The sequence below is a fragment of the Meles meles genome, chromosome 2, assembly GCF_922984935.1.
Source record: "Meles meles chromosome 2, mMelMel3.1 paternal haplotype, whole genome shotgun sequence".
NCBI lineage: Eukaryota > Metazoa > Chordata > Mammalia > Carnivora > Mustelidae > Meles > Meles meles.
Genome location: NC_060067.1, coordinates 140,237,022 through 140,259,329, shown reverse-complemented (window position 1 = coordinate 140,259,329; position 22,308 = coordinate 140,237,022).

Here is a 22,308-nt window from a genome sequence, read left to right as displayed (position 1 = left end):
GCAGAGGTAGAAATAAAGGTAAATCTTATGTATTATCTGCTTTTGGAAAGACTACAAAATCCCCGTTAGTTTTTCTCTCCAAACAAAAAAAAAAATCAAGGCATCTTCTAAATAGTATTACAATTTCAAGCAAACTGTTATATTTTCAGCTTTAAGAAAAAGTTGAAAGAATGTTGCCCTAGTAGTTAGTATATTAAGAACTATCTTAACAAACCTTTTTCAGTCCTTGGTTACTCTGAAGACTCTGAAAAGGTGATGGGTTTCAGATAAGCATTTCTTCTTTTCTGGGAGAGTGGAGGTTGGTCTTGCTTATTCATTAAAGACAGCTTGGTCCTTGGTCACTTTGAGGCAACTGTGGCCTCAGACTTGCATCTGTCCTCTTACTCCACTCAACTATATTTGGTAACTGAACTCATGTTTCAGCAGACTGCCACGATCAGGAATTCCAGCAGTGGGCTGGGAAGCAACCCTAGGTCTGAGGACTGGGGTTCTTAGAAATTAAAGGCACTAAGTGTAGAAAGAACTATATTTATAGATATAATAAACATAGGATTTACACATATCCCTCTACACTCTGACCTTGTGGCTCAAAACCACCACCTGTCCTTTTAACATATTCTTAATCAATTAAAAGTACACTATGTGATTCCAAGTAGAAAAAGGGACCTTCATAAGAAATGCTCTTCTTTATTATAAACTTCTGCTCTGTATATTTAACTTTTAGTCATATGATAGATTATCCTCAAATAGTAAATCCAGTTAACTACTTAAAAATTTAGCAACCTGCCAAATTGAGTGGAGAGTTCCACTATTGTCTTACTTCAAGTTGTTAATTAAAAGTTATTATAGGACTATCATGTGTATCAAAGACATAGTCCATGGTAGGATTAAATAGGCATAAACATATAGGGACTGAATCTTATAAACACTGCAACACTCAGTTCTATGCTCAAGGCCTAGCATGTTATGAGTATCCAACAAAGATTTGTGGAAGAAATAAGTGTTGAATGAATATTGTTCAGCACAAATAGGAACCCTCTTACAGTTGTAATAAAATGTTTCATGACCATTTTATTACTTATTTTATAGCATCTCATTGTAACATATTCTAATATTCTGAACTTCCAAATAACAAATACAACTAAGAAGAAAAGAATGTGTTTCTGTTCTGAGGTCAGGTGGCAAAGCAAAATCTAAGGGGGAAAAATAATCACAAAACCTCCCAGTTAAGTTAATTTGGAAATGAAGCTCTGAGTCTTCATACGTCTACCACCACACTTGATCCAGTTTCTTATCTAAAGTTTTTTCTTTTTCTGATGGCAGAAAACTTATGAGGATCTGCTCTGACACTTTTTTTTTTTTACAGGCAAAACTGGTCCTTTACAAATGATTCTTGAAACTGGGTACTATTGTGGGCTGTTTCAGCCATTATATATTTTTTTCTTTTTTTTTTTAATTTTTATTTGTTTATTTACAGCATAACAGTCAGCCATTATATTTATTAATAAGTGTTTTCAAAATTTATATTTCTGGGGAAAAACCCTCTGACTGATGAATTTGTCTTCTTTTTACTAAAATCCCATAAGATAATAGTAAAAATCCAAAAGGATAAATATTGGTAAAGAAGACAGGAGATGCTGGAAATGGAAAAAACTGTTGGCAAATGGCTAACATAAAAATGAGGGATCTAATTACATTAGAAAACCTAAATGTCTTTAATGCCATTCTGATCAAAATTCCACCGATATTTTTCAAAGAGCTGGAGCAAATAATCCTAAAATTTGTATGGAGTCAGAAGAGACCCCGAATTGCTAAGGAAATGTTGAAAAACAAAAACAAAACTGGCGGCATCACGTTACCCGATTTCAAGCTTTACTACAAAGCTGTGATCACCAAGACAGCGTGGTACTGGCATAAAAACAGACACATAGACCAGTGGAACAGAGTGGAGAGCCCAGATATGGACCCTCAACTCTATGGTCAAATAATCTTCGACAAAACAGGAAAAAATATTCAATGGAAAAAAGACAGTCTCTTCAATAAATGGTGCTGGGAAAACTGGACAGCGATATGTAGAAGAATGAAACTCGACCATTCTCTTACACCGTACACAAAGATAAACTCGAAATGGATAAAAGACCTCAATGTGAGACAGGAATCTATCAGAATCCTAGAGGAGAACATAGGCAGTAACCTCTTCGATATCAGCCACAGCAACTTCTTTCAAGATATGTCTCCAAAGGCCAAGGAAACAAAAGCAAAAATGAACTTTTGGGACTTCCTCAAGATCAAAAGCTTCTGCACAGCAAAGGAAACAGTCAACAAAACAAAGAGGCAACCCACGGAATGGGAGAAGATATTTGCAAATGACAGTACAGACAAAAGGTTGATATCTAAGGTCTATAAAGAACTTCTCAAACTCAACACACACAAAACAGATAATCATATCAAAAAATGGGCAGAAGATATGAACAGACACTTCTCCAACGAAGACATACAAATGGCTATCTGACACATGAAAAAATGTTCATCATCACTAGCCATCAGGGAGATTCAAATTAAAACAACATTGAGATACCACCTAACACCAGTTAGAATGGCCAAAATTGGCAAGACAGGAAACAACGTGTGTTGGAGAGGATGTGGAGAAAGGGGAACCCTCTTACACTGTTGGTGGGAATGCAAGTTAGTGCAGCCACTTTGGAGAACAGTGTGGAGATTCCTGAAGAAATTAAGAATAGAGCTTCCCTATGACCCTGCAATTGCACTGCTGGGTATTTACCCCAAAGATACAGATGTAGTGAAAAGAAGGGCCATTTGTACCCCAATGTTTATTGCAGCAATGGCTACAGTCGCCAAACTGTGGAAAGAACCAAGATGCCCTTCAACGGATGAATGGATAAGGAAGATGTGGTCCATATACACAATGAAGTATTATGCCTCCATCAGAAAGGATGAATACCCAACTTTTGTAGCAACATGGACGGGACTGGAAGAAATTATGCTGAGCGAAATAAGTCAAACAGAGAGAGTCAAGTATCATATGGTCTCACTTATTTGTGGAGCATAACAAATAACATGGAGGACATGGGGAGATGGAGAGGAGAGGGATTTGAGGGAAACTGGAAGGGGAGATGAACCATGAGAGACTATGGACTCTGAAAAACAACCAGAGGGTTATGAAGGGGCGGCGGGGGGAGGCGGGGTGGGAGGTTGAGGAACCAGGTGGTGGGTAATAGGGAGGGCACGTACTGCATGGAGCACTGGGTGTGATGCCAAAACAATGAACACTGTTATGCTGTAAATAAACAAAAAAAAAAAAAAAAAAAAGAAAACCTAAATGTCTGAAGGACATTCTTATGAGAAGCAATAATTAGCCCCACAAAGTACCAGAAAGACTCAGGAATTGTAGGCACCAGTCCCCTCCTTAAAAATTTTAATTGGCAATTTTAACTATTTCTGGGAGTGCGGTAGGAGCTGAAAATAGGTAATTGGTTCAAAGAATCCCCAAGAAGCAGGTAGACCCTATTGTCTCATTTAGGGTAGTCAGGAGACTACCCTTTCCCATGCCTGGAGAAGATGGGAGGGATAGCCTCTGGGAAATTAAAATCATACAATCTCCAATCTCAGGAACACAAAACACAGATGAAAAGGACGAGGCTCTTTCTTTCTTTTTTTTTTTTTAAAGATTTTATTTATTTATTTGACAGAGAGAGATCACAAGTAGATAGAGAGGCAGGCAGCGAGAGAGAGAGAGAAGCAGGCTCCCCGCTGAACAGAGAGCCCGATGTGGGACTCGATCCCAGGACCCCGAGATCATGACCCGAGCCGAAGGCAGAGGCTTAACCCACTGAGCCACTCAGGTGCCCCAAAAAAAGGACGAGGCTCTTGAAGAAATTTCTGGGGGTTGGATTAGAGAAGGGACAGAGGTTTCCAGTGTATCTAGTGGTACATTTCTAAAAAATAGCAATGATGGGAATATGAAAAAATGGTAACATTTGATATACCTTAGTGTGGGTGTCAGTTACATTAATATCTGTACTTTTTGTGTTTAATCAAAAATTAAACAAAAATCTCTGTTGTGTCCTAAGGAAAACTGAATATAAAGAGATTGTAGGAATCAAAGTGTTGTAACCTCTTCATGATATTACCTTAGTTATGGAAGGAACTGCTGAAACTAACTAGGCAAGCTGTTAAAAATGACATATGTACAATGAATATATAATGGTATTATTAATTTTAGGATAAATGGATGCTAGATATATAACTCACATTCATCTCAATGTTTTAAAAGATTTTATTGTTATAGTAATAGTAAACTATGCAGGAGTAACCAAATATATTTCTTCTCTACACCAGAATGTATTTAGCAATAAGTTCTGTATATCCCAGGTTAATTTTCTAACCTCATCTAAAGAGTATGCTGAGGACAGGCACATTCATGTTAGTATTTTTCTCTTATTGAAAGACTGTATATTTGAAAATTGCTAAGAAATTTGATTTTAAAAGTTCTTATCACAAGAAAAAAATTGGGACTATGTGTGATGATGAATGTTAACTAGATTTGTTATGGTGATCATTTCACAATATATACATATATCAAATCATTAGGTTGTACCCCTTAAAAATTAATATAATGTTTTATGTCAATTATATTTCAATTAAAAATACCAGAGCAGTGTCTGGGTGGCTCAGTGGGTTAAGCCTCTGCCTTTGGCTCAGGTCATGATCTCAGGGTCCTGGGATTCAGCCCCACATCCGGCTCTCTGCTTAGCAGGAAGCCTGCTTCTCCCCCCCCACCCTGCCCCCCGCCTGCCTCTCTGCCTACTTGTGATCTATCTCTGTCAAATAAATAAATAAAAACTTATAAAAAAAAACATACCAGAAAGATAAACATTCTTGCAGTTCTTAAAAAGAGAAGAGATAGGCATGCAATGCATTAAATGGTAAGATCACAGAATAAAAATTATGAGTTAGTGACTCATTCTTTTTTGTTGTTGTTGGGTCATTCACAAATAAAAGAAAATGTAAGTTTCCCCTCCCTTTTTCCAGGAAGTATAGCCAAATTTTATTATATTTAGTGTTCCTTTGTCATAGGAAACTTTTTATAGACATAGAAGTTAAAAGTTTCAGGTGTAAAATCTCTTAAGGTGATATTAATTTATAAGTATTATTAAAACAAGCAAAACGGATAATCATGTCAAAAAAATAGGCAGAAGACATGAACAGACACTTCTCCAAAGAAGACATACAAATGGCTAACAGACACATGAAAAAAATGCTCATCATCATTAGCCATCAGGGAGATTCAAATCAAAACCACATTGAGATACCACCTTATACCAGTTAGAATGGCCAAAATCAACAAGACAGTAAACAACAAGTGTTGGAGAGGATGTGGAGAAAGGGGAACTCTCTTACACTGTTGGTGGGAAGGCAAGTTGGTGCAGCCACTTTGGAAAACAGTGTGGAGATTCCTTAAGAAATTAAAAATAGAGCTACCCTATGACCCTGCAATTGCACTACTGGGTATTTACCCCAAAGATACAGATGTAGTGAAAAGAAGGGCCATCTGTACCCTAATGTTCATAGCAGCAATGGCCACAGTTGCCAAACTGTGGAAAGAACCAAGATGCCCTTTAATGGATAAATGGATAAAGAAGATATGGTCTATATATACAATGGAATATTACGCCTCCATCAGAAAGGATGAATACCCAACTTTTTTATCAACATGGACGGGACTGGAAGAGATTATACTGAGTGAAATAAGTCAAGCAGAGAGAGTCAGTTATCATATGGTTTCACTTACTTGTGGAGCATAAGGAATTACATGGATGACATGGGGAGATGGAGAGAAGTGAGTTGAGGGAAATTGGAGCGGTAGACAAACCATGAGAGACTGTGGTCTCTGAGAGACAAGCTAAGGGTTTTGGAAGGGGGGTGGTGGGTGGTGGGAGCCTGGTGATAAGTATTGTGGAGGGCACGTATTGCATGGAGCACTGGATGTGGTGATAAACAATGAATTTTGGAACACTGAAAAAAATAAAACAAAACAAAACAAAAAAACAAGGCTGTTGGATTATCTGCAGGGAAATGGGGGTTGGTGCTTCTAGGAAAAGACTCTGACTTAGAATCTTAGAATCTAAGAAGGTTCCAGACTTAGAGGGAGTTGGGTTCTCAGAACCTAGGAGAACAGAGTGGTGGTGGGTTCTGCGGTTGGTGGTCATCCTCATGTAGGTTGGGACAAACACCTGTTCACAGCAGGGACTGAGTGAAGACAGCTGGGCTCTGAGCATTAAACATCATGGCCTTGGGGACTGCAGTGAAAGAGGTAGAGGTTTCTTTCTAATGGGGCTAGAATAATAACTCTCACAATGTATCTCAGTGGTGAGCACATTGGTCTACTGACCAGAGGGAGGGCCTCTCCAACATGTCGCTGGACTGCCTGGTTGTTAGATCCTGTTATATCACTAGAGAAGTGATGAAAGTCATAAGAAGGAAAAAGTACAAAAAGGTAGCTTATGGTCCTGAGAGAGGCTTTCAAGTTAGATAGGATTTTATTCAAAAAGGTACAGAAATAGATTTCTTCTTATATCATGAGGAGTGTAGCAAACCACGCTTGTTTTAAACATATTGTAAGAATCCGAGAACTAAACCCTTCTTTTGCATGGAAAGACTCCTGGCAAAGGCTCTTGAGTTATTATAACAAGGTTTAATTAATATTATGTATGAGTTCATACACAATAATACAGTTTCTCAGGCACTTTTATTATTTACCGCCAGAGCCCATTTCTATGGGTACCAAAGTTGGGCAGTGGGATCAGTGACCCCTTTAGCGGGTCTCAGTTCAGCTTTCCAATGATTACCTTCTTTTTTTTTTTTTTAAAGATTTTATTTATTTATTTGACAGAGAGAGGTCACAAGTAGATAGAGTGGCAGGCAGAGAGAGAGAGAGGGAAGCAGGCTCCCCGCTGAGCAGAGAGCCCGAGCGGGACTCGATCCCAGGACCCCGAGATAATGACCTGAGCCAAAGGCAGTGGCTTTAACCCACCATTTGAACCACCCAGGCGCCCCAATTACCTTCTTTTGTTATAAAAATTCCTGCTCTTTTGAAGTGCTTGATTTGAAGCACATCTTGCACCCACTTTTTTTTTTTTTTTTTTTTAAATTAAGACTTTGGATCTAGTTGGGCTCTTGATTCTTTGCATTCCAAGTGCTTCCATCACTCCGGGTGTTGTCAGCATCTATTTGTTTATCTACTCCACAAGTGGCGTATTGGTTCTTTGACCTGCTTATCTTTCATGATCTTCGGCTCTGTTCTTCTACTTACAGATGGCATAAATGGACCTGCTCCATCTCTTAAATCATGTATTAGTTATCTACTCCTTCATGCCAAATTGTTGAAAAAAACTAGTGTCCTAAAACAACAACTATTTATTGTTTCACACAGTTTCTGTGCATCAAGAACCAGTAGGGTCTCGGCTGGGTGATTCTGGATCAGAGTACCAAGAGACTGCAATTAAGATGTTGCTCATAGCTACTCTTGTCTGAAAGTATGACAGGACCTGGATGATCTACTTCCAGGGTGGCTCACTCATGTGTCTAGAAAGTTAATGCTGTTGTTGGCAGGAGCCCTGTGGACTTCTCCATATCATAGCTTGAGTTTCCTTATGTCATGACAGCTAGATTCCTCTAGAGTTAATGATTTGACAAAGAGCAAGATTTAAGCTACAATGTCTTTTATGACCCAGCCTTGGAGATCACATTCCATCTTTTCTGCAATATTCCTTGGTTATGCAAGTCAGCAATATCCCACTTAGAAAGAACTTCACAGGGACATAACAGTTGATGAGATCACTGGGGGTCATCTTGGAGGTTCTCTAACATACCTTTATTCCATTAGCTATAATTGGACAGGCTACAATTTCAAAACTGTAAACTTCAATCCTCCAGACCTCTCCCTCAGTGACTATACTGGCTTTTCTTCTTTACTGAGACTTCCAGGCTATAAATCACTCTACTTTCATGTTATCTATATGGCTGTCTTACAGTTTCAGGTTAATTAAGGACAAAGTGTATTTTAGTACACTGGTTTATGAGTTTCCTTTAAAAGACGCAGCCCCTTGTTGTTCAGACAAACAATAGGTGAAGATAATCAAAACGTCTTTGATGGAAGGGGTGTAAAAAGGAGTGTGCAGACTTGCTCATGCACCCTTCTTTAAAATTTTCTCTCCTGGAGGCCCCAGAAGTTCTGAAAAATTCTCCAGCTCTCAAGGAGCTGGCCTACTTACCCCCACTTCTGAACATTTTACTCCCCCTCATTCCTGGCACTCTCTACAAGCAAACAGAGATCATGCAGCAGCAAATAAAATAGTAACTGAGAAATCTGATCAAGAAACAAACTAAAAATTGAGGCAGAAAATGTTCAGTTTAATGCAAACTTATCCTATTGAGCCACTTTTTGGCCTCCCTGGTGATCTTAGGAGCCTGTGTGCTTCAAACCACGGTGTCTTCCTACTTCTTTCTCTTACTTTGTATCTGACTTGGATACATGCCACAGAATCAGGTATGCCCCCAAAGACTTGTTTGATTAAACATGATTTTCACCTCTATCAAACAGCAAACTTCAGATTTGTCCCTCATGAGTTCTATTTTATAAGTTGTGGTTAAATCTGCTGCACATGTGTAGCCCAAGCCTGTGGGTGGTCTTTTGATCATAGGCTTCTGCTATTTGAGATATTTGCCAATTTGTGTATGTGCACAAAAATGAATAGAGAAAAATAAATTTTATCATAACAGTAATAAAAGTAGAGTTGAAGTATAGGAATAGATTCCATAATCCATGTTTCTATGGATATTTGGGCACAGTTAGATATGACCCTTAATCTGAAATACTCTCATTTTCAACTTGGTTTATAGGGTCTAAGTATAAAAGTTTTATACTTCTGGGCTTGAAAGCCAGTATCATAATTTCCAAAGCAGCTTTTGTTGAATTTAAGCAAAAATAATTTTAACATTTCTTTATAAAGACAGAATAACATGAATATCAAAATGAACTAAGAAGGAAATACAGGTTGATGTTTTGAATAGCAATATAGAATCTGGAAACTTATTAGTAAAGAGAAGTCAATAGTATATTAAAGAAGAATATAGAATAACCAACTAGGTTTTATATTAACATCCAAAGATCTAACACTTAATTCTCATATTAATAAGTCAAAAGACAGAAGCTATATGGCCATTGTCACAGATTGCTAATGGGTATTTGGACAAAATTTAACAACCACTCTCAATTAAAAAAAAAACTTTATCGGATGGGAAAAGAATGGGAAGAATTTATTTTGTAACAAAATTCTAAAAATAATCTACCAATGTCATAGAATTTCAATTAAAACAGCATTTTTTTGGTGGAAATAGAAAAACAGATACAGAGATTATCTAGAGGAATTAGCATGGTGAAATATCCAGGATGATTGTGAGAAAAGAAATAGTATTAGAGGAGGAGCCTCTCAAGACCGCTGGAGTACTAACAGATTCCTTATGGATGAACAATAAGGAATGGGACAAGGGTTTAAATGGAATGATCTATCTTATTCCTGTATATGAAGAACATTACATTCACATAGGAGCGCATATTAAATAACTACATATCAATTTCTAGGCTTTGTTCAATTCCATAGATCTGCTCCTCATTATAGTTTAAGAAACTGGATTGCTATTTTTCTTCATTCAGAAAAATAACTGTAGTTAAGGCTCACACAAGTTGGAAAAAAAAGAAAGTAGAATGAATAATTAAGTGTGAAGTTATGAGACTATATTAGAGATAGAATTAGGATAAAAACAGTATACCTATCTGTGTGTATTATCATCAAACCTATCTATGTATAATTATATCTATATATCTATATCTATGTCTATAATTTCTCCTGCTTTCTTGGCATATGAATGAACAATTCTAAAGTGTTCCTGCAAGGTAACAGTGTTTAATCCAGGGGAGTAAAGGCACTCTGACTGGGATAGTGAGTAGAGAGTTCCATGGGAGACGTTACTCCAATGTGCATGTACTGTTACTTTTAAAAATGGCATCAGATCATCTTGACGATTACTGTTTTACATCTTATGTTTTTCCTTGCTACTAGTACTAATTTTTAAAATGTATTTTCTAATATAGTATAATAAGAAGTAATATGGAAAAGAGATCCTAAATATAGTATTAAGTGAGACAAGCACATTGTACGTTAGTATTGTAGCTGTTAGGTAAAATTAAAGGAAACCTTCAATTATATTTTTTGTATTTCAAATTTGTATGTGCTTGCATTACACTTACCCAACATAGAAGGATAACTTATCATTACCTTATCATTAAAAAATGCTGAAAAAAATTAACCACATAATGAGCTTGAAGCCATTTTAATCTTTTAAAATCCTCTCTTAACTGATGCATCTACTACAAAGTAAAAGTTTTTGAAACCTTTTCATATAAAATAGAGCATTACTAATTAAAGAAGTTTTGAATCCAGTATATCTTAATTCAGAGAATTAAAAATAAACTTCATTGATTTTAAAGAAAAATGGTTTCTTCTAAACTCGGTTAGCTTTTGCCTGCTGATTGGCAAATCATCAGATCTATTTATAAGTGGACTGTATTCTGCATATATGAACATTCATCTTCATCTGGCTAATTTTAAATGTCATGGCCTTTAGATGGTAGCTATACTTGTGGTGAGCACAGCATAAAGTATGAACTTGTTGAATCACGATATTTTACACCTGAAACTAATGTAATATTGAGTTTCAACTATAATTTAAAAAAAGTCACAGTCTTTGACCCACTCTGTCCTAGATCTGCTTTGAGAATGTAGCCCTAACTACAGGAAAAGCTTTATGTAAAAATATGTTATACTCTGCACTGTTTATAATAGCAGAAGACTGAACCAACTTAAATGCAATTTATGGACAGCTTGGTAAACTCATGGAATTTTGAAATGGCCATAAAAACTGATTTTTCTACAATTTTTATATTAACATAGAAAATGCTCATTATATTATGCTAGGGGAAAAAGAAAGAAAACCAATAGTTTTTACAGTTTGACTATAACTTAAAAAAACTTAAGGACCTTTGCATGGCTGAAAATTTTAATGTTTTAAATTGAGTTGGTTTGATATTTAAAAAAAAAAAAGTCTTCACTAAACTGAAGTCATTTGGGGTTTTTTTTAGACAAAGCTACCAAAATAATTGGCTGTTTAAAACTGGCTTGGAGACTCATTTGATCTAAATAAAAACCGGCAGCCTTCTGTTTCTCTTAAAGTTTGCATTTTAAATGCCTCATGGAGATATTTAATGAGGGAATATTAAACTTGAAAGTGGTCACTGCCAGACAACCAGGGACAGCTGTATGACAATTTCAGGAGCTGCTTACCAAAGAAAGTCTAATGTGGAAGGGTGTGGCTGTTTTCCCTGGGGGAAACAGAAAGGAAGGAAGACTATGACAAAGGAGGAAATCAGCTGTTAGACCAAAGAAGGATTTAAACATTGAAAAAATGCCAACCATTGAAGACAGTTGCTCTATCATACAAAATCCTGAGGCCTGTCCATGGTCTACTTCTGTTGGCCTAGCAATTTGCTCAGCTATTGCTATTTTGGGAAGGAATTTCCACCGAGCTGGCCTATCTTCAGCCCCTGAGGTTTCCTCTGATTGACTGATCAACAGGTGTTGAAAAAGGCTGTGGCAGAAATATCACAGACCCAGTGTGCTCATTTAACTTCTGTAACTCTGACTATAGTTTAACTTGATTATCATTTCATAATCAAGGAGACTTCCTATAAGAGAAAACCTAAACAAATTATTTATGACATTTATAGGTAATTGCTTTTCCACAGATACAATATATGTATTTGTTAATACCATATGTATTTATAATTTATAAATTATTATACTGATGGTTACACACCTGGAATCTAAATAAATATGATATAGAATGAACTTTTCTTTTTTTAGAGAGAAGGGGGAGGGGCAGAGAGAGAGAGGGAGGGAGAGAGAATTGTAAGTAAGCTCCATGTCCAGTGCAGAACTTGATCATAGGACCTGAGCTGAAATCGAGTATCAGACCCTTAACTGACTAAGACACCCAGGTGCCCCTACAATGAACTTTTCAGAGAAGTTGTACACATTATAATTCTAAAAAATATTAAGCTATCTAGACTTAATTTTGCCTTGCAAGCAAATTGTCAGAAATGCTATGAGAATAATGGTCATACGGGTAACAGGAAAAAAAAAAACAAAAAAAGAAAATAAAAGGAAATATAAAGTATTACGTTCTTAAACACTTAAGAACTATAATTAGTTACACCATTTTTTAATTTAATTTTTATTTTTTTAAAGATTTTATTTATTTATTTGACAGAGAGAGAGATCACAAGTAGGCAGAGGCAGGCAGAGAGGGAAGGGGAAGCAGGCTTCCAGCTGAGCAGAGAGCCTGATGCGGGGCTTGATCCCAGGACTCTGAGACCATGACCTGAGCTGAAGGCAGAAGCTTAACCCACTGAGCCACACAGGCGTCCCTAGTTAAATCATTTTTTTTAAAAAAGTTTTTATTTATTTATTTATTTGAGAGAGAGATAGGGAAAGAGGGAGAGCATGAGCATGGGGGAGAAGGAGAAGCAGGCTCTCTGCCAAGCAAGGAGCCCAATGTGGGGCTTGATCCCAGGTCCCTAGGATCATGACCTGAGCCAAAGGCAGACACTCAACTGACTGAGCCACCCAGCTGCCCCGGTTACATCATTTTTATACTAAATTTCATTTGGTTTTTCTTTAAAATTTAGAGCAAAAGAAATACATTTTCATGAATCATTCTAAGTTACAATAAAAAGAAAATTAAAAAAAGGTCCAAATTCTCAAAGTTTATGTGTCTTACGTATGTATTTTGGGGTGGAGTAGCTAACGTTCATGGAATCCCCACTTGATAAATTTGTATCATAAAAGACAAAATACAGTAAGAACCTGTGGGACTGATTTCAATAATAGTGAAGAAAATAAATAAAAATTAAATCTTATGTACTTTGGGGTGGAGCACTAACACTGTAACATTTAAAGCACTTAATGAGATAATTTAACAGACACAGAGAATATTGTGCTTATTAAGCAAAAATATTTAGAGTTAGATCAGATTTCAATATCTTGGCTACCACTAATCAGCTGTAGGACTATGCATCTGTAATTTAACCTCTTTAAGACGATTTACCTCATCTATTAAATGGAAACAATAATAGTGCGCACCTCATGGTTATTTTTGTGATGATTAAATGTGATAATAATACATAGTAAGGGCTTACCATATTGCCTAGCATTCAAAAGAGCTCAGCAAATGCTTTTACGATAAAGCCCAATTTTCTGCTACTAGCAAATGTGTTCATATGATACCTAAGTCCAGTAAGCACCTGATACTAGTGATCTGACATAAGATGAACTCATGACTTAGTCACTGGTCAAGTTTCAGATTCTTTTGTTTTCTCCATATCATCATTGAAAAACAAACAACAATTAAAAAAAAAAAAAAACCAAAACCAAACAGAGGTGATCAATGCCTCCACTGCCTTTTAAAATTAACTTGATCTTTAGGCTTTGAGAAGAAACATTTTTCTGGGCTCTTACTATTGTGGACAAGTTACATTTTCTTTTAAGATAAAACTGCTGGCTTCCAATTCTTTCCATTTACTACCCAACTCTGGTAGGGGGCCCTCACTACCACCTTGAATCCCAGCACATGCACAACATCATGGAATTAACTGTCTGGAGCACTAAAAGGCAAAACCAGGCTGGGGTTGAAACCTCAGAAGGCAAACACGAGTAAGTGTCATAACAAAAATAAAAGGCATTTCCCCTCTCAATTTAAAGTCTTTGTGATTTATTATTGGTGTTACAAATGTTCCCAGTGCACAGTATGACTATTTGAAATTTTTCATAAAAATGAAATTCTTATGACAGAAACTCAAAGTCCTTGTCCTCTTTTACTTCATTTTTAAGTGCCCAGCACCCACATAAGAATGCCACATCTTATCGTGAAATTTCATAGTTCACAGTGTCCAGCATTTAATTTCTCAGCTTCTTCATTTTCTTCGACCAATCTTGTCTAGATTTCCAGATATTTCTGTCTACATTCCTTTTCTAGTTACATCCATGTCCTAAAGATCACTATTGCCTCTATTACCTCTTTGAAATTCTCAGTGTAACCCGATGAGTTGGGGGAACTTTTAATCCTGCACCACTATTCTGGGCATGAAAACTGGGAAGAAAGAAACCCCAAAAGTTCCAGCCCGGAGACGGAAAGCAGAAACCGCTTTCCTCGGTACAAAAGGCTGGGCAGCTCTGCTTGTCAGACGCCAACGCGCAGGCTCACCCTGGAGCCTCCACTTCCGCTCTGCTTTCGGACTCCTACCTCACTTCCTCCCCCGACGGCACCGGGAAGGCGGTACGCTGCTGTTGCTCTTCAGTCGCTGTGCCTTCAGTTCGGGGCTCCGGTTCCCTGGTTCCCTGGTTCCCTGGTGAAGAGTGGGAGGTGCTCCGGGGATCTTGGTGAGATTGGGAGCTGAAGGGGGTCAAGGTATAGGGATGGGGCTGGAGCAGGGATGCCCCACGCGGGTTCTAGGTCTTCTTTGACATCTGGACAGATTGAACATGGAGGTGTGTGGGGCTGTTCTCGGGCCCTCAGGGCATGAGGTGTGGGAATCTGGGGGCGCCCACTAGGCAACTGGAAGCCCCAGGAGGTGGGGTATAGGGAGAGGTGAGGAAAAGGGACACCCGTGAGGAGTGCGTGAAGGGTTGGGGGGTGGGATTCGAGGAGTCTGACGTCTGAAGGAGAGGGCCGAGTGGAGTGTTCAGGCATTTAAGGGGTCTTCTTGAAAGAAATGGCACTGGGGATCTGGCGTCTTGAGGAGAAAAGAAGTGAAGTGAGATCTGAGCACGAACAGTAAGATCTAGACGTTGACAGCCGCAAGCTGCTTCCTCTTCCTGTACTGGACATAGCCCCTTTTAATAGCAGAAATCCGCTTTTATCCCGTATTCTCTCTCTCTTGTTTCTCTTTTGTTTACAAGTTGCATTTGTAAATTCAAATTTAATTTCTTAAGGTATGTGACATTAGCTGCGATGGAGCCTTGAGAATCTCTTCTAGAAGGAGCCAGGCAAAGGATGTTGTCAGGAGAAAGCAGTTCCTTCAAAGGCAGAATTAGAGTTCCAAAAGATAACATCGAGGTAATGCAAATCTTCATGGTTTTGAGTAGTTTTCCTGAAAGCAGTAGCCTGTCTTTCAATGAATCTTAGGTTTACAGTTTTAAGTTTAGTAAAAGAATATAGATGCTGGTCTATGTGTCTGTTTTTATGCCAGTACCACAGAGTAGAGAGTCCAGATATAGACCCTCAACTCTATGGTCAAATAATCTTCAACAAAACAGGAAAAAAATATACAGTGGAAAAAAGACAGTCTCTTCAATAAATGGTGCTGGGAAAACTGGACAGCTATATGTAGAAGAATGAAACTTAACCATTCTCTTATACTGTACACAAAGATAAACTCGAAATGGATGAAAGACCTCAACGTGAGACAGGAATCCATCAGAATCCTAGAGGAGAACATAGGCAGTAACCTCTTTGATAGCAGCCACAGAAACTTCTTTCAAGATATGTCTCCAAAGGCAAAGAAACAAAAGCGAAAATGAACTTTTGGGACTTCATCAAGATCAAAAGCTTCTGCACAGCAAAGGAAACAGTCAACAAAACAGAAAGGCAACCCACAGAATGGGAGAAGATATTTTCAAATGACAGTACAGACAAAAGGTTGATATCCAGGATCTATAAAGAACTCCTCAAACTCAACACACACAACAGATAATCATATCAAAAAATGGGCAGAAGATATGAACAGACACTTCTCCAATGAAGACATACAAATGGCTATCAGACACATGAAAAAATGCTCATCATCACTAGCCATCAGGGAGATTCAAATTAAAACCACATTGAGATATCACCTGACACCAGTTAGAATGGCCAAAATTGGCAAGACAGGAAACAATGTGTGTTGGAGAGGATGTGGAGAAAGGGGAACCCTCTTACACTGTTGGTGGGAATGCAAGTTGGTGCAGCCACTTTGGAGAACAGTGTGGAGATTCCTCAAGAAATAAAAATAGAGCTACCCTATGACCTTGCAACTGCACTACTGGGTATTTACCCCAAAGATACAGATGTAGTGAAAAGAAGAGCCATCTGTACCCCAATGTTTATAGCAGCAATGGCCACGGTCGCCAAATTGTGGAAAGAATCAAGATGCCCTTCAACGGATGAATGGATAAGGAAGATGTGGTCCATACACACGATGGAGTATTATGCCTCCATCAGAAAGGATGAATACCCAACTTTTGTAGCAACATGGATGGGACTGGAAGAGATTATGCTGAGTGAAATAAGTCAAGCAGAGAGAGTCAAGTATCATATGGTTTCGCTTATTTGTGGAGCATAACAAAGAACATGGACGACATGGGGAGATGGAGAGGAGAAGGGAGTTGAGGGAAATTGGAAGGGGAGATGAACCATGAGAGACTATGGACTCTGAAAAACAACCAGAGGGTTTTGAAGGGGCGGGGGGGGGGGGAGGTTGGGGAACCAGGTGGTGGGTAGTAGGGAGGGCACGTATTGTGTGGAGCACTGGGTGTGGTGCAAAAACAGTGAATACTGTTACGCTGAAAAGAAATTAAAAAAAAGTGAAAAAAAAAAAAAAGAATATAGATGCTGGTAGTTGAGCCTGCTAAAGTAATTCCAGGTTGGGTTTCAGCCTCCAGGGTCTCTGCTTCTCCCCTATATCCAAAGCTATTGGGAATCCAAAGCTATCAGAAAGTTTATGTGTCTATAGCTTCTATCTATCTATCATCTTTCTGTCTTATCTATTAGTCATCTATCCATCCATTCATTTTCTTCCATCTGTCCGTCTCTAGACCTATACAATTTTAAAACGTATTTGGCTGTTGTCCTGGTGTGCACATGCTTTTCTCACTTAATGATTTATTGGTACATATTACTCTCATTTAGTAATTGCTGTATGATATCTCATTTATGCTGTATCCTAACTGATTAGTTTTATTTCAAGCAGAAGAGGACATAAAACAAAGTAAATGTCCTTCTCTATTACTTCCCTCACCATATTTAGTCTCACAATTTTAATTCTCCTGAAGGCTACCACCATAAAGATGTTATTTATAACTCCATTGCTTTGTTACTTGTCAATTATATACTTATAACTCTGTTTCTTGGTTTATTGGCTTTGGGTAGAGTCTACCAACTTACTGCTGTGAAAACACACACACACACACACACACACACACAGAGCTACCAGTCTGTTTTCCAATATGAGTTATATGTTAAAAATTCTTTCCATGGTTAGCTTTATGACTTTTAACAATATATGTGTGTGTTATTTTCCGTGGCTACATTGATGAAGGTGTTGAAGTCTGCCTTCCTGGCTGCCACATGCTCACTTCCCACTCCTGTGAGTGAGGAGGTCTGATGTTTGTTTTACTGGCATGACCCTTCTTAGGTCATCTTCTAAATATATCTTCATTGTATTGGGGAATACAGTTCTTTTAGAAAAGTATGAGGCTTCTGATTTCATTTGCTGTAGTTAGTTCTCTTTATATTCAGAGTTCTTATATTTGTTCTCTTATTTCCCATGCATCGCTCTCAAATTAGTGGAGTCTATCTTATCTGAAGTGCTATCTTATCTGGGAAAACATCTTCATCTGATCTCTGCAGTAAGCCTAAGTCTCTTGTTTAACTCACTCTTTATGGTCTTTGTTGAGTGGGAGCCCCCAGTCCCTGAGTCTTATCACTTTTTTATTTAAGATACAGAAATAGTTGCTTTGAAAAACCCCAAACTTCTCAACTCTTCCTTCTAACTCTGCTTTCCAACTTGCCAGTTCTTTCCTAAGACATTTCCCCCCCTTTCTTCTTTGGTGCTAGCTTTCTAAAATCAGAAAATAAAAGACAATGGATACTGATAAATTTTTCCAATCTCTTTCCTTAGAGTGTTAGGCTCAGTTGGCCTGTGATTGTTTTCCCAATTTTGCAGGAGATAGCTTTTACCAAGTCTTTCGCTTTGAATCACATGGGTTTCGTCTTTAGAGTCTGAGATGCCTGGTTTCTCACTGTCTATTATTTGTCCATGAGACCCAAGATACATACCATGTTTCACTGATTTTTGTTGTCCACGTCTCCACCTCTTCTAACACATCTCTGAAAAGAGGATGCCTATACAACTCTGTGGTATGTTGTAGTTTAACTGTCTGTATTACAATTTAGTGGTAAATGAAATAATGCTACATCTTATAATTCATGGCTTCTTAGAGTAGAAGAACTATAATATTGTACAATTATATAACAGCAGCACCCTACTTTTTGTCACTTTGTGTATTAGCTAAGGGAATACTAACTTTTGTAACAATTAGAACCTCTACATTTCAGTGGCAAAACATAATAGAAACTTATATCATGTTCTTCTTAGGGTTTAAAGCAGAGTTTCTTAGTTAGTGGACAGCCTTTGATGATGGTAATTTAGTAGCTTGACTCCCATGTTGTGATTCCATTTTCCTCCCAAGTCTTAATGTTCTCTGCAGTTAGCTTTTTAGAAAGGAAATGACAGTAGACAAGGCATACCTACTTTTCAGGAGTCCTGCCATAATTTCCACTTACATGCCATTAGTGAGAATAATTTTATGGCCACCTCCAGATACAAAAATGTCAGAAAATGTAGTTGTTGGCCAGAGTGACAACTCTAAACTATGAAAAGGGAAATATGAATTTTGGTGGACTTACTACCCAAAAGATCCTTTTTCTATTTTTTCTTTTTACTTCAATCAGAATCTAAATAAAGTTCTCCCATTGCAATTAGTGGATAGGACTCTTAAGTGTTTTTTAATCTGCAGGTTTCCTTTCTTCTCTTTCCCTTTCTGTCTGTCTTTCTCTTATTCTTGTCATTGGCGGCCTGATCAGTTTTTTTTTTTTTTTTCAATGATTCTTATAGATGGAATTTTGTTCCATTCAGAGACAGGTGCCGTGCTTTCTCTATTTTTGTGATATTAGCAACTGGTGCTCAATATCTAAATCTATTAGTCGTTAGGTGTTTCAAAATGAGGATAATATAAATTTCTCATTCCTTTTTCATAGGCTTTTTTTTTGAACTGTGTTATTTCTATAAAGACAAACTTCCTCTCATACTATTTGCTTAATTAGAGATACAATTTGTATGGGAAATATGAGATAGATATTTGATTCTTTAAATCTTTATTTTTTTTTTTATTTGTCATTTGTCTTAGTCTACCATAGCTGCCATAACAGATCCCATAGACCATGTGGGTTTGAACAAGAGAAAAATATTTCTCTTGAGAAGTTCAAGAAGTCTATATCAAGGCTCCAGCTGATTCAGTTTCTGGTGAAAGTTCTCTTCCTGTCTTGTGGATGGCTACCTTCACACTGTGTCCTCACAGGAGGTAGGATGAAGGTGGAGGTGTAGCATGAGGAGAGCTTTCTGCTGTCTCTTTCTTATAAGGCCACTAATCCTTTTGTGAGGACCCACCCTCATGACCTTATCTAACCCTTGTTATCTCTCCCATCAGCCCCATCTCCAAATACCATAATGTGGGGGTTAGGGCTTCAACATATGAATTTGGAGAGATATAAACATTCAGTCTTTAACATCCTCTTTGGATGCTATCTCTGGACTCCCTGTTGTAAAAAAAAAATGATAGAAATAATGTATTTAGTTCTTTTTCTACTATTCTTCTCTTTTTATTTTTCCCAAATTGGTTGGTTATATTGGTCCTTTTATATTGTCATTGTTTAAAATATTTACATTGCATTCTATGAATAAATTAAGTTCGTTGTTATTTGCCTATATATTGAATTTAAAACTTAACAAAAAAACTATAACATTATATATATAAAATTCATTATATTATATATTAAGAATTATATATATAATATATATTCATATATATATATATATATATATATTCATTATGGAGTTAAGTGTTGTCATTAGACCTGAATGGTAGGAAATGTATCCTCTATCATTAAATCTTGCTTACTGTAGACTTTTCAAAGCATTAAAGAACATAAAAGACATTGGTCATGTGTCAGAGCATTCAGTGTTGATCATGATGATAGAAGAGCTTACGTAAATCAGTTCAAACCATGTCCAGATACTTTAAGCAATTTATGTATTAGCACATTTTATCTTGGTAATTACTCTAAGATAGTAATATTATTCCAAATTTGCAGATAAGGGAACTGAAGCAAAGAGAGAGAATAAGCAACTTGCTTCAGTTCATACAACCTAATAGATGGAGAATTAAGATTTCAATTCAGTTCAGGCATCCTGGCTTCAGAGCTCATGCTCTCATTTGCTTTGCCATACTGCTTCTTATTTCCATTCTGTTGTAGCTAAAATGTCTGGCAGATTTTAGATTTTATCTTTGGTGCATTGAAATTTTACCAGGATGTGTCTAGTTGTGGGTTTCTTTTTCATAATCAAATTTACTTCGTTTTTGAAGAAGCTTAAAATCTAGGGACTCATATCTTTCTATAGCCCTAGATAAGTCTTCTAAAATTACATTTTCTCATATTATATTTTTGATTATTTTATTTTTTAAAAGATTTTATTTATTTATTTGACAGACAGATCACAAGTAGGCAGAGAGGCAGGCAGAGCGGGGAGGAGGGAAGCAGGCTCCCTGCTGAGCAGAAAGCCTGATGCGATGTGGAACTGGATCCCAAGACCCTGAGATCATGACCCGAGCTGAAGGCAGAGGCTTTAACCCACTGCGCCACCCAGGCGCCCCATATTTTTGATTATTTTTATCACTCATTTTGGTATCCCAGTTATTTCCTCCTGGATTTCCTGTTAAGTGGATTATACACTTCAATCTACCTTTCAAATGTCTGAATATTTTCCTGGTTTCTACCTCTTTGTCTTTTCCTCTGTGTTTTGGGAGATTAGCTTACCATCTTGGGACTCAATTTTATTGTTCATCAAACTAATTTATTTTATATCTGTAGTCATACTTTTAATTTTCAAGATCATTTTTTTGTTCCTGTATTTTTTATTTTCAATAGCAATAAGATTCAGTTTCATAAATTCAGTATCTTTTTGTTTCTCTATGTGACTACTAGTTGGGATTTTTTATATTCCTTTCTGACTCTAAATCATCTCTTTTCTTACAAATTAGGTGTTTTTCTGTCTGCTTATTTATTTTGCTTCTCTTTATATTTGGTGTTTATTTTCTGTCTGATGATCCTTTTATATTCATAGTATAAATAAATGCAGTGGTTAGTAAAATGACTGATTTGGGTTTCCCTAACCTGTTTCTCCCTTAAATAGGAGTGAAAGCTAATTATGGACGCTTAAATTAGTGTTTTCTAATTGTGGACTCTTAAATGTGTGTTTTAGGAAAAGTCTCCTGGTAGATTGTGTTTAGGACCCCATATCCTAATACATAATTTAAAAATTAGCAGAAATATCTGAAAAGTAATTTATAACATAAATTTTTATAATGGAATCTTTGAGCATGACTAATCAAGAATAGTATGTATTCATATGCTATACTTCTATTAGAATCACCATGAATTTAACAGCTACAAATGGACCATAGTGGATGCCATAATATTTTGAAATGATGAACAACTCTTGTTGTTTCAAATAAAACAAACAGTAGGAATGCCTGGGTGGCTCTGTTGGTTAAGTGTCTGACTCTTGATTTTGGCTCAGGTCATGATCTCTGGGTTGTGGGATAGAGTCCCCGTTGGCTCCACACTCAAGGGGAATTTGCTTGTGATTCTCTCTCTCCTTCTCCCTCTGCCTCTCCCAGTCCACCATGTGCTCCCTTTCTCTCTCTTTCAAATAAATCTTTAAAAAAGGATAATATTCTTTGATGTATGTAAGATTGTATAAACTCCATTTTATAAAAAATGTATGAACAAACTTTGTATTTATAAGTAATATAGGTTTTAATTCTAGGCTTAGAAAATTATAAGTCTATTTGTAATCTACATCAATGTCCAGCAAAGCATCCAAAACATGTACAAGGTACAGGGAAATTCTTCACAGTTGAAACTATCTATGACTTGTATAGTATTTCTGTACCCCAGCATTAAATACCAGTGTCATTTGCAGAATATTCTAGAATGTCCCTAGTAGAGTGTTGCCACCTTTGGGAACTATGGTGCTATAATTTTCTCTCTTCCTATTTCTCTACCAGTCTTACT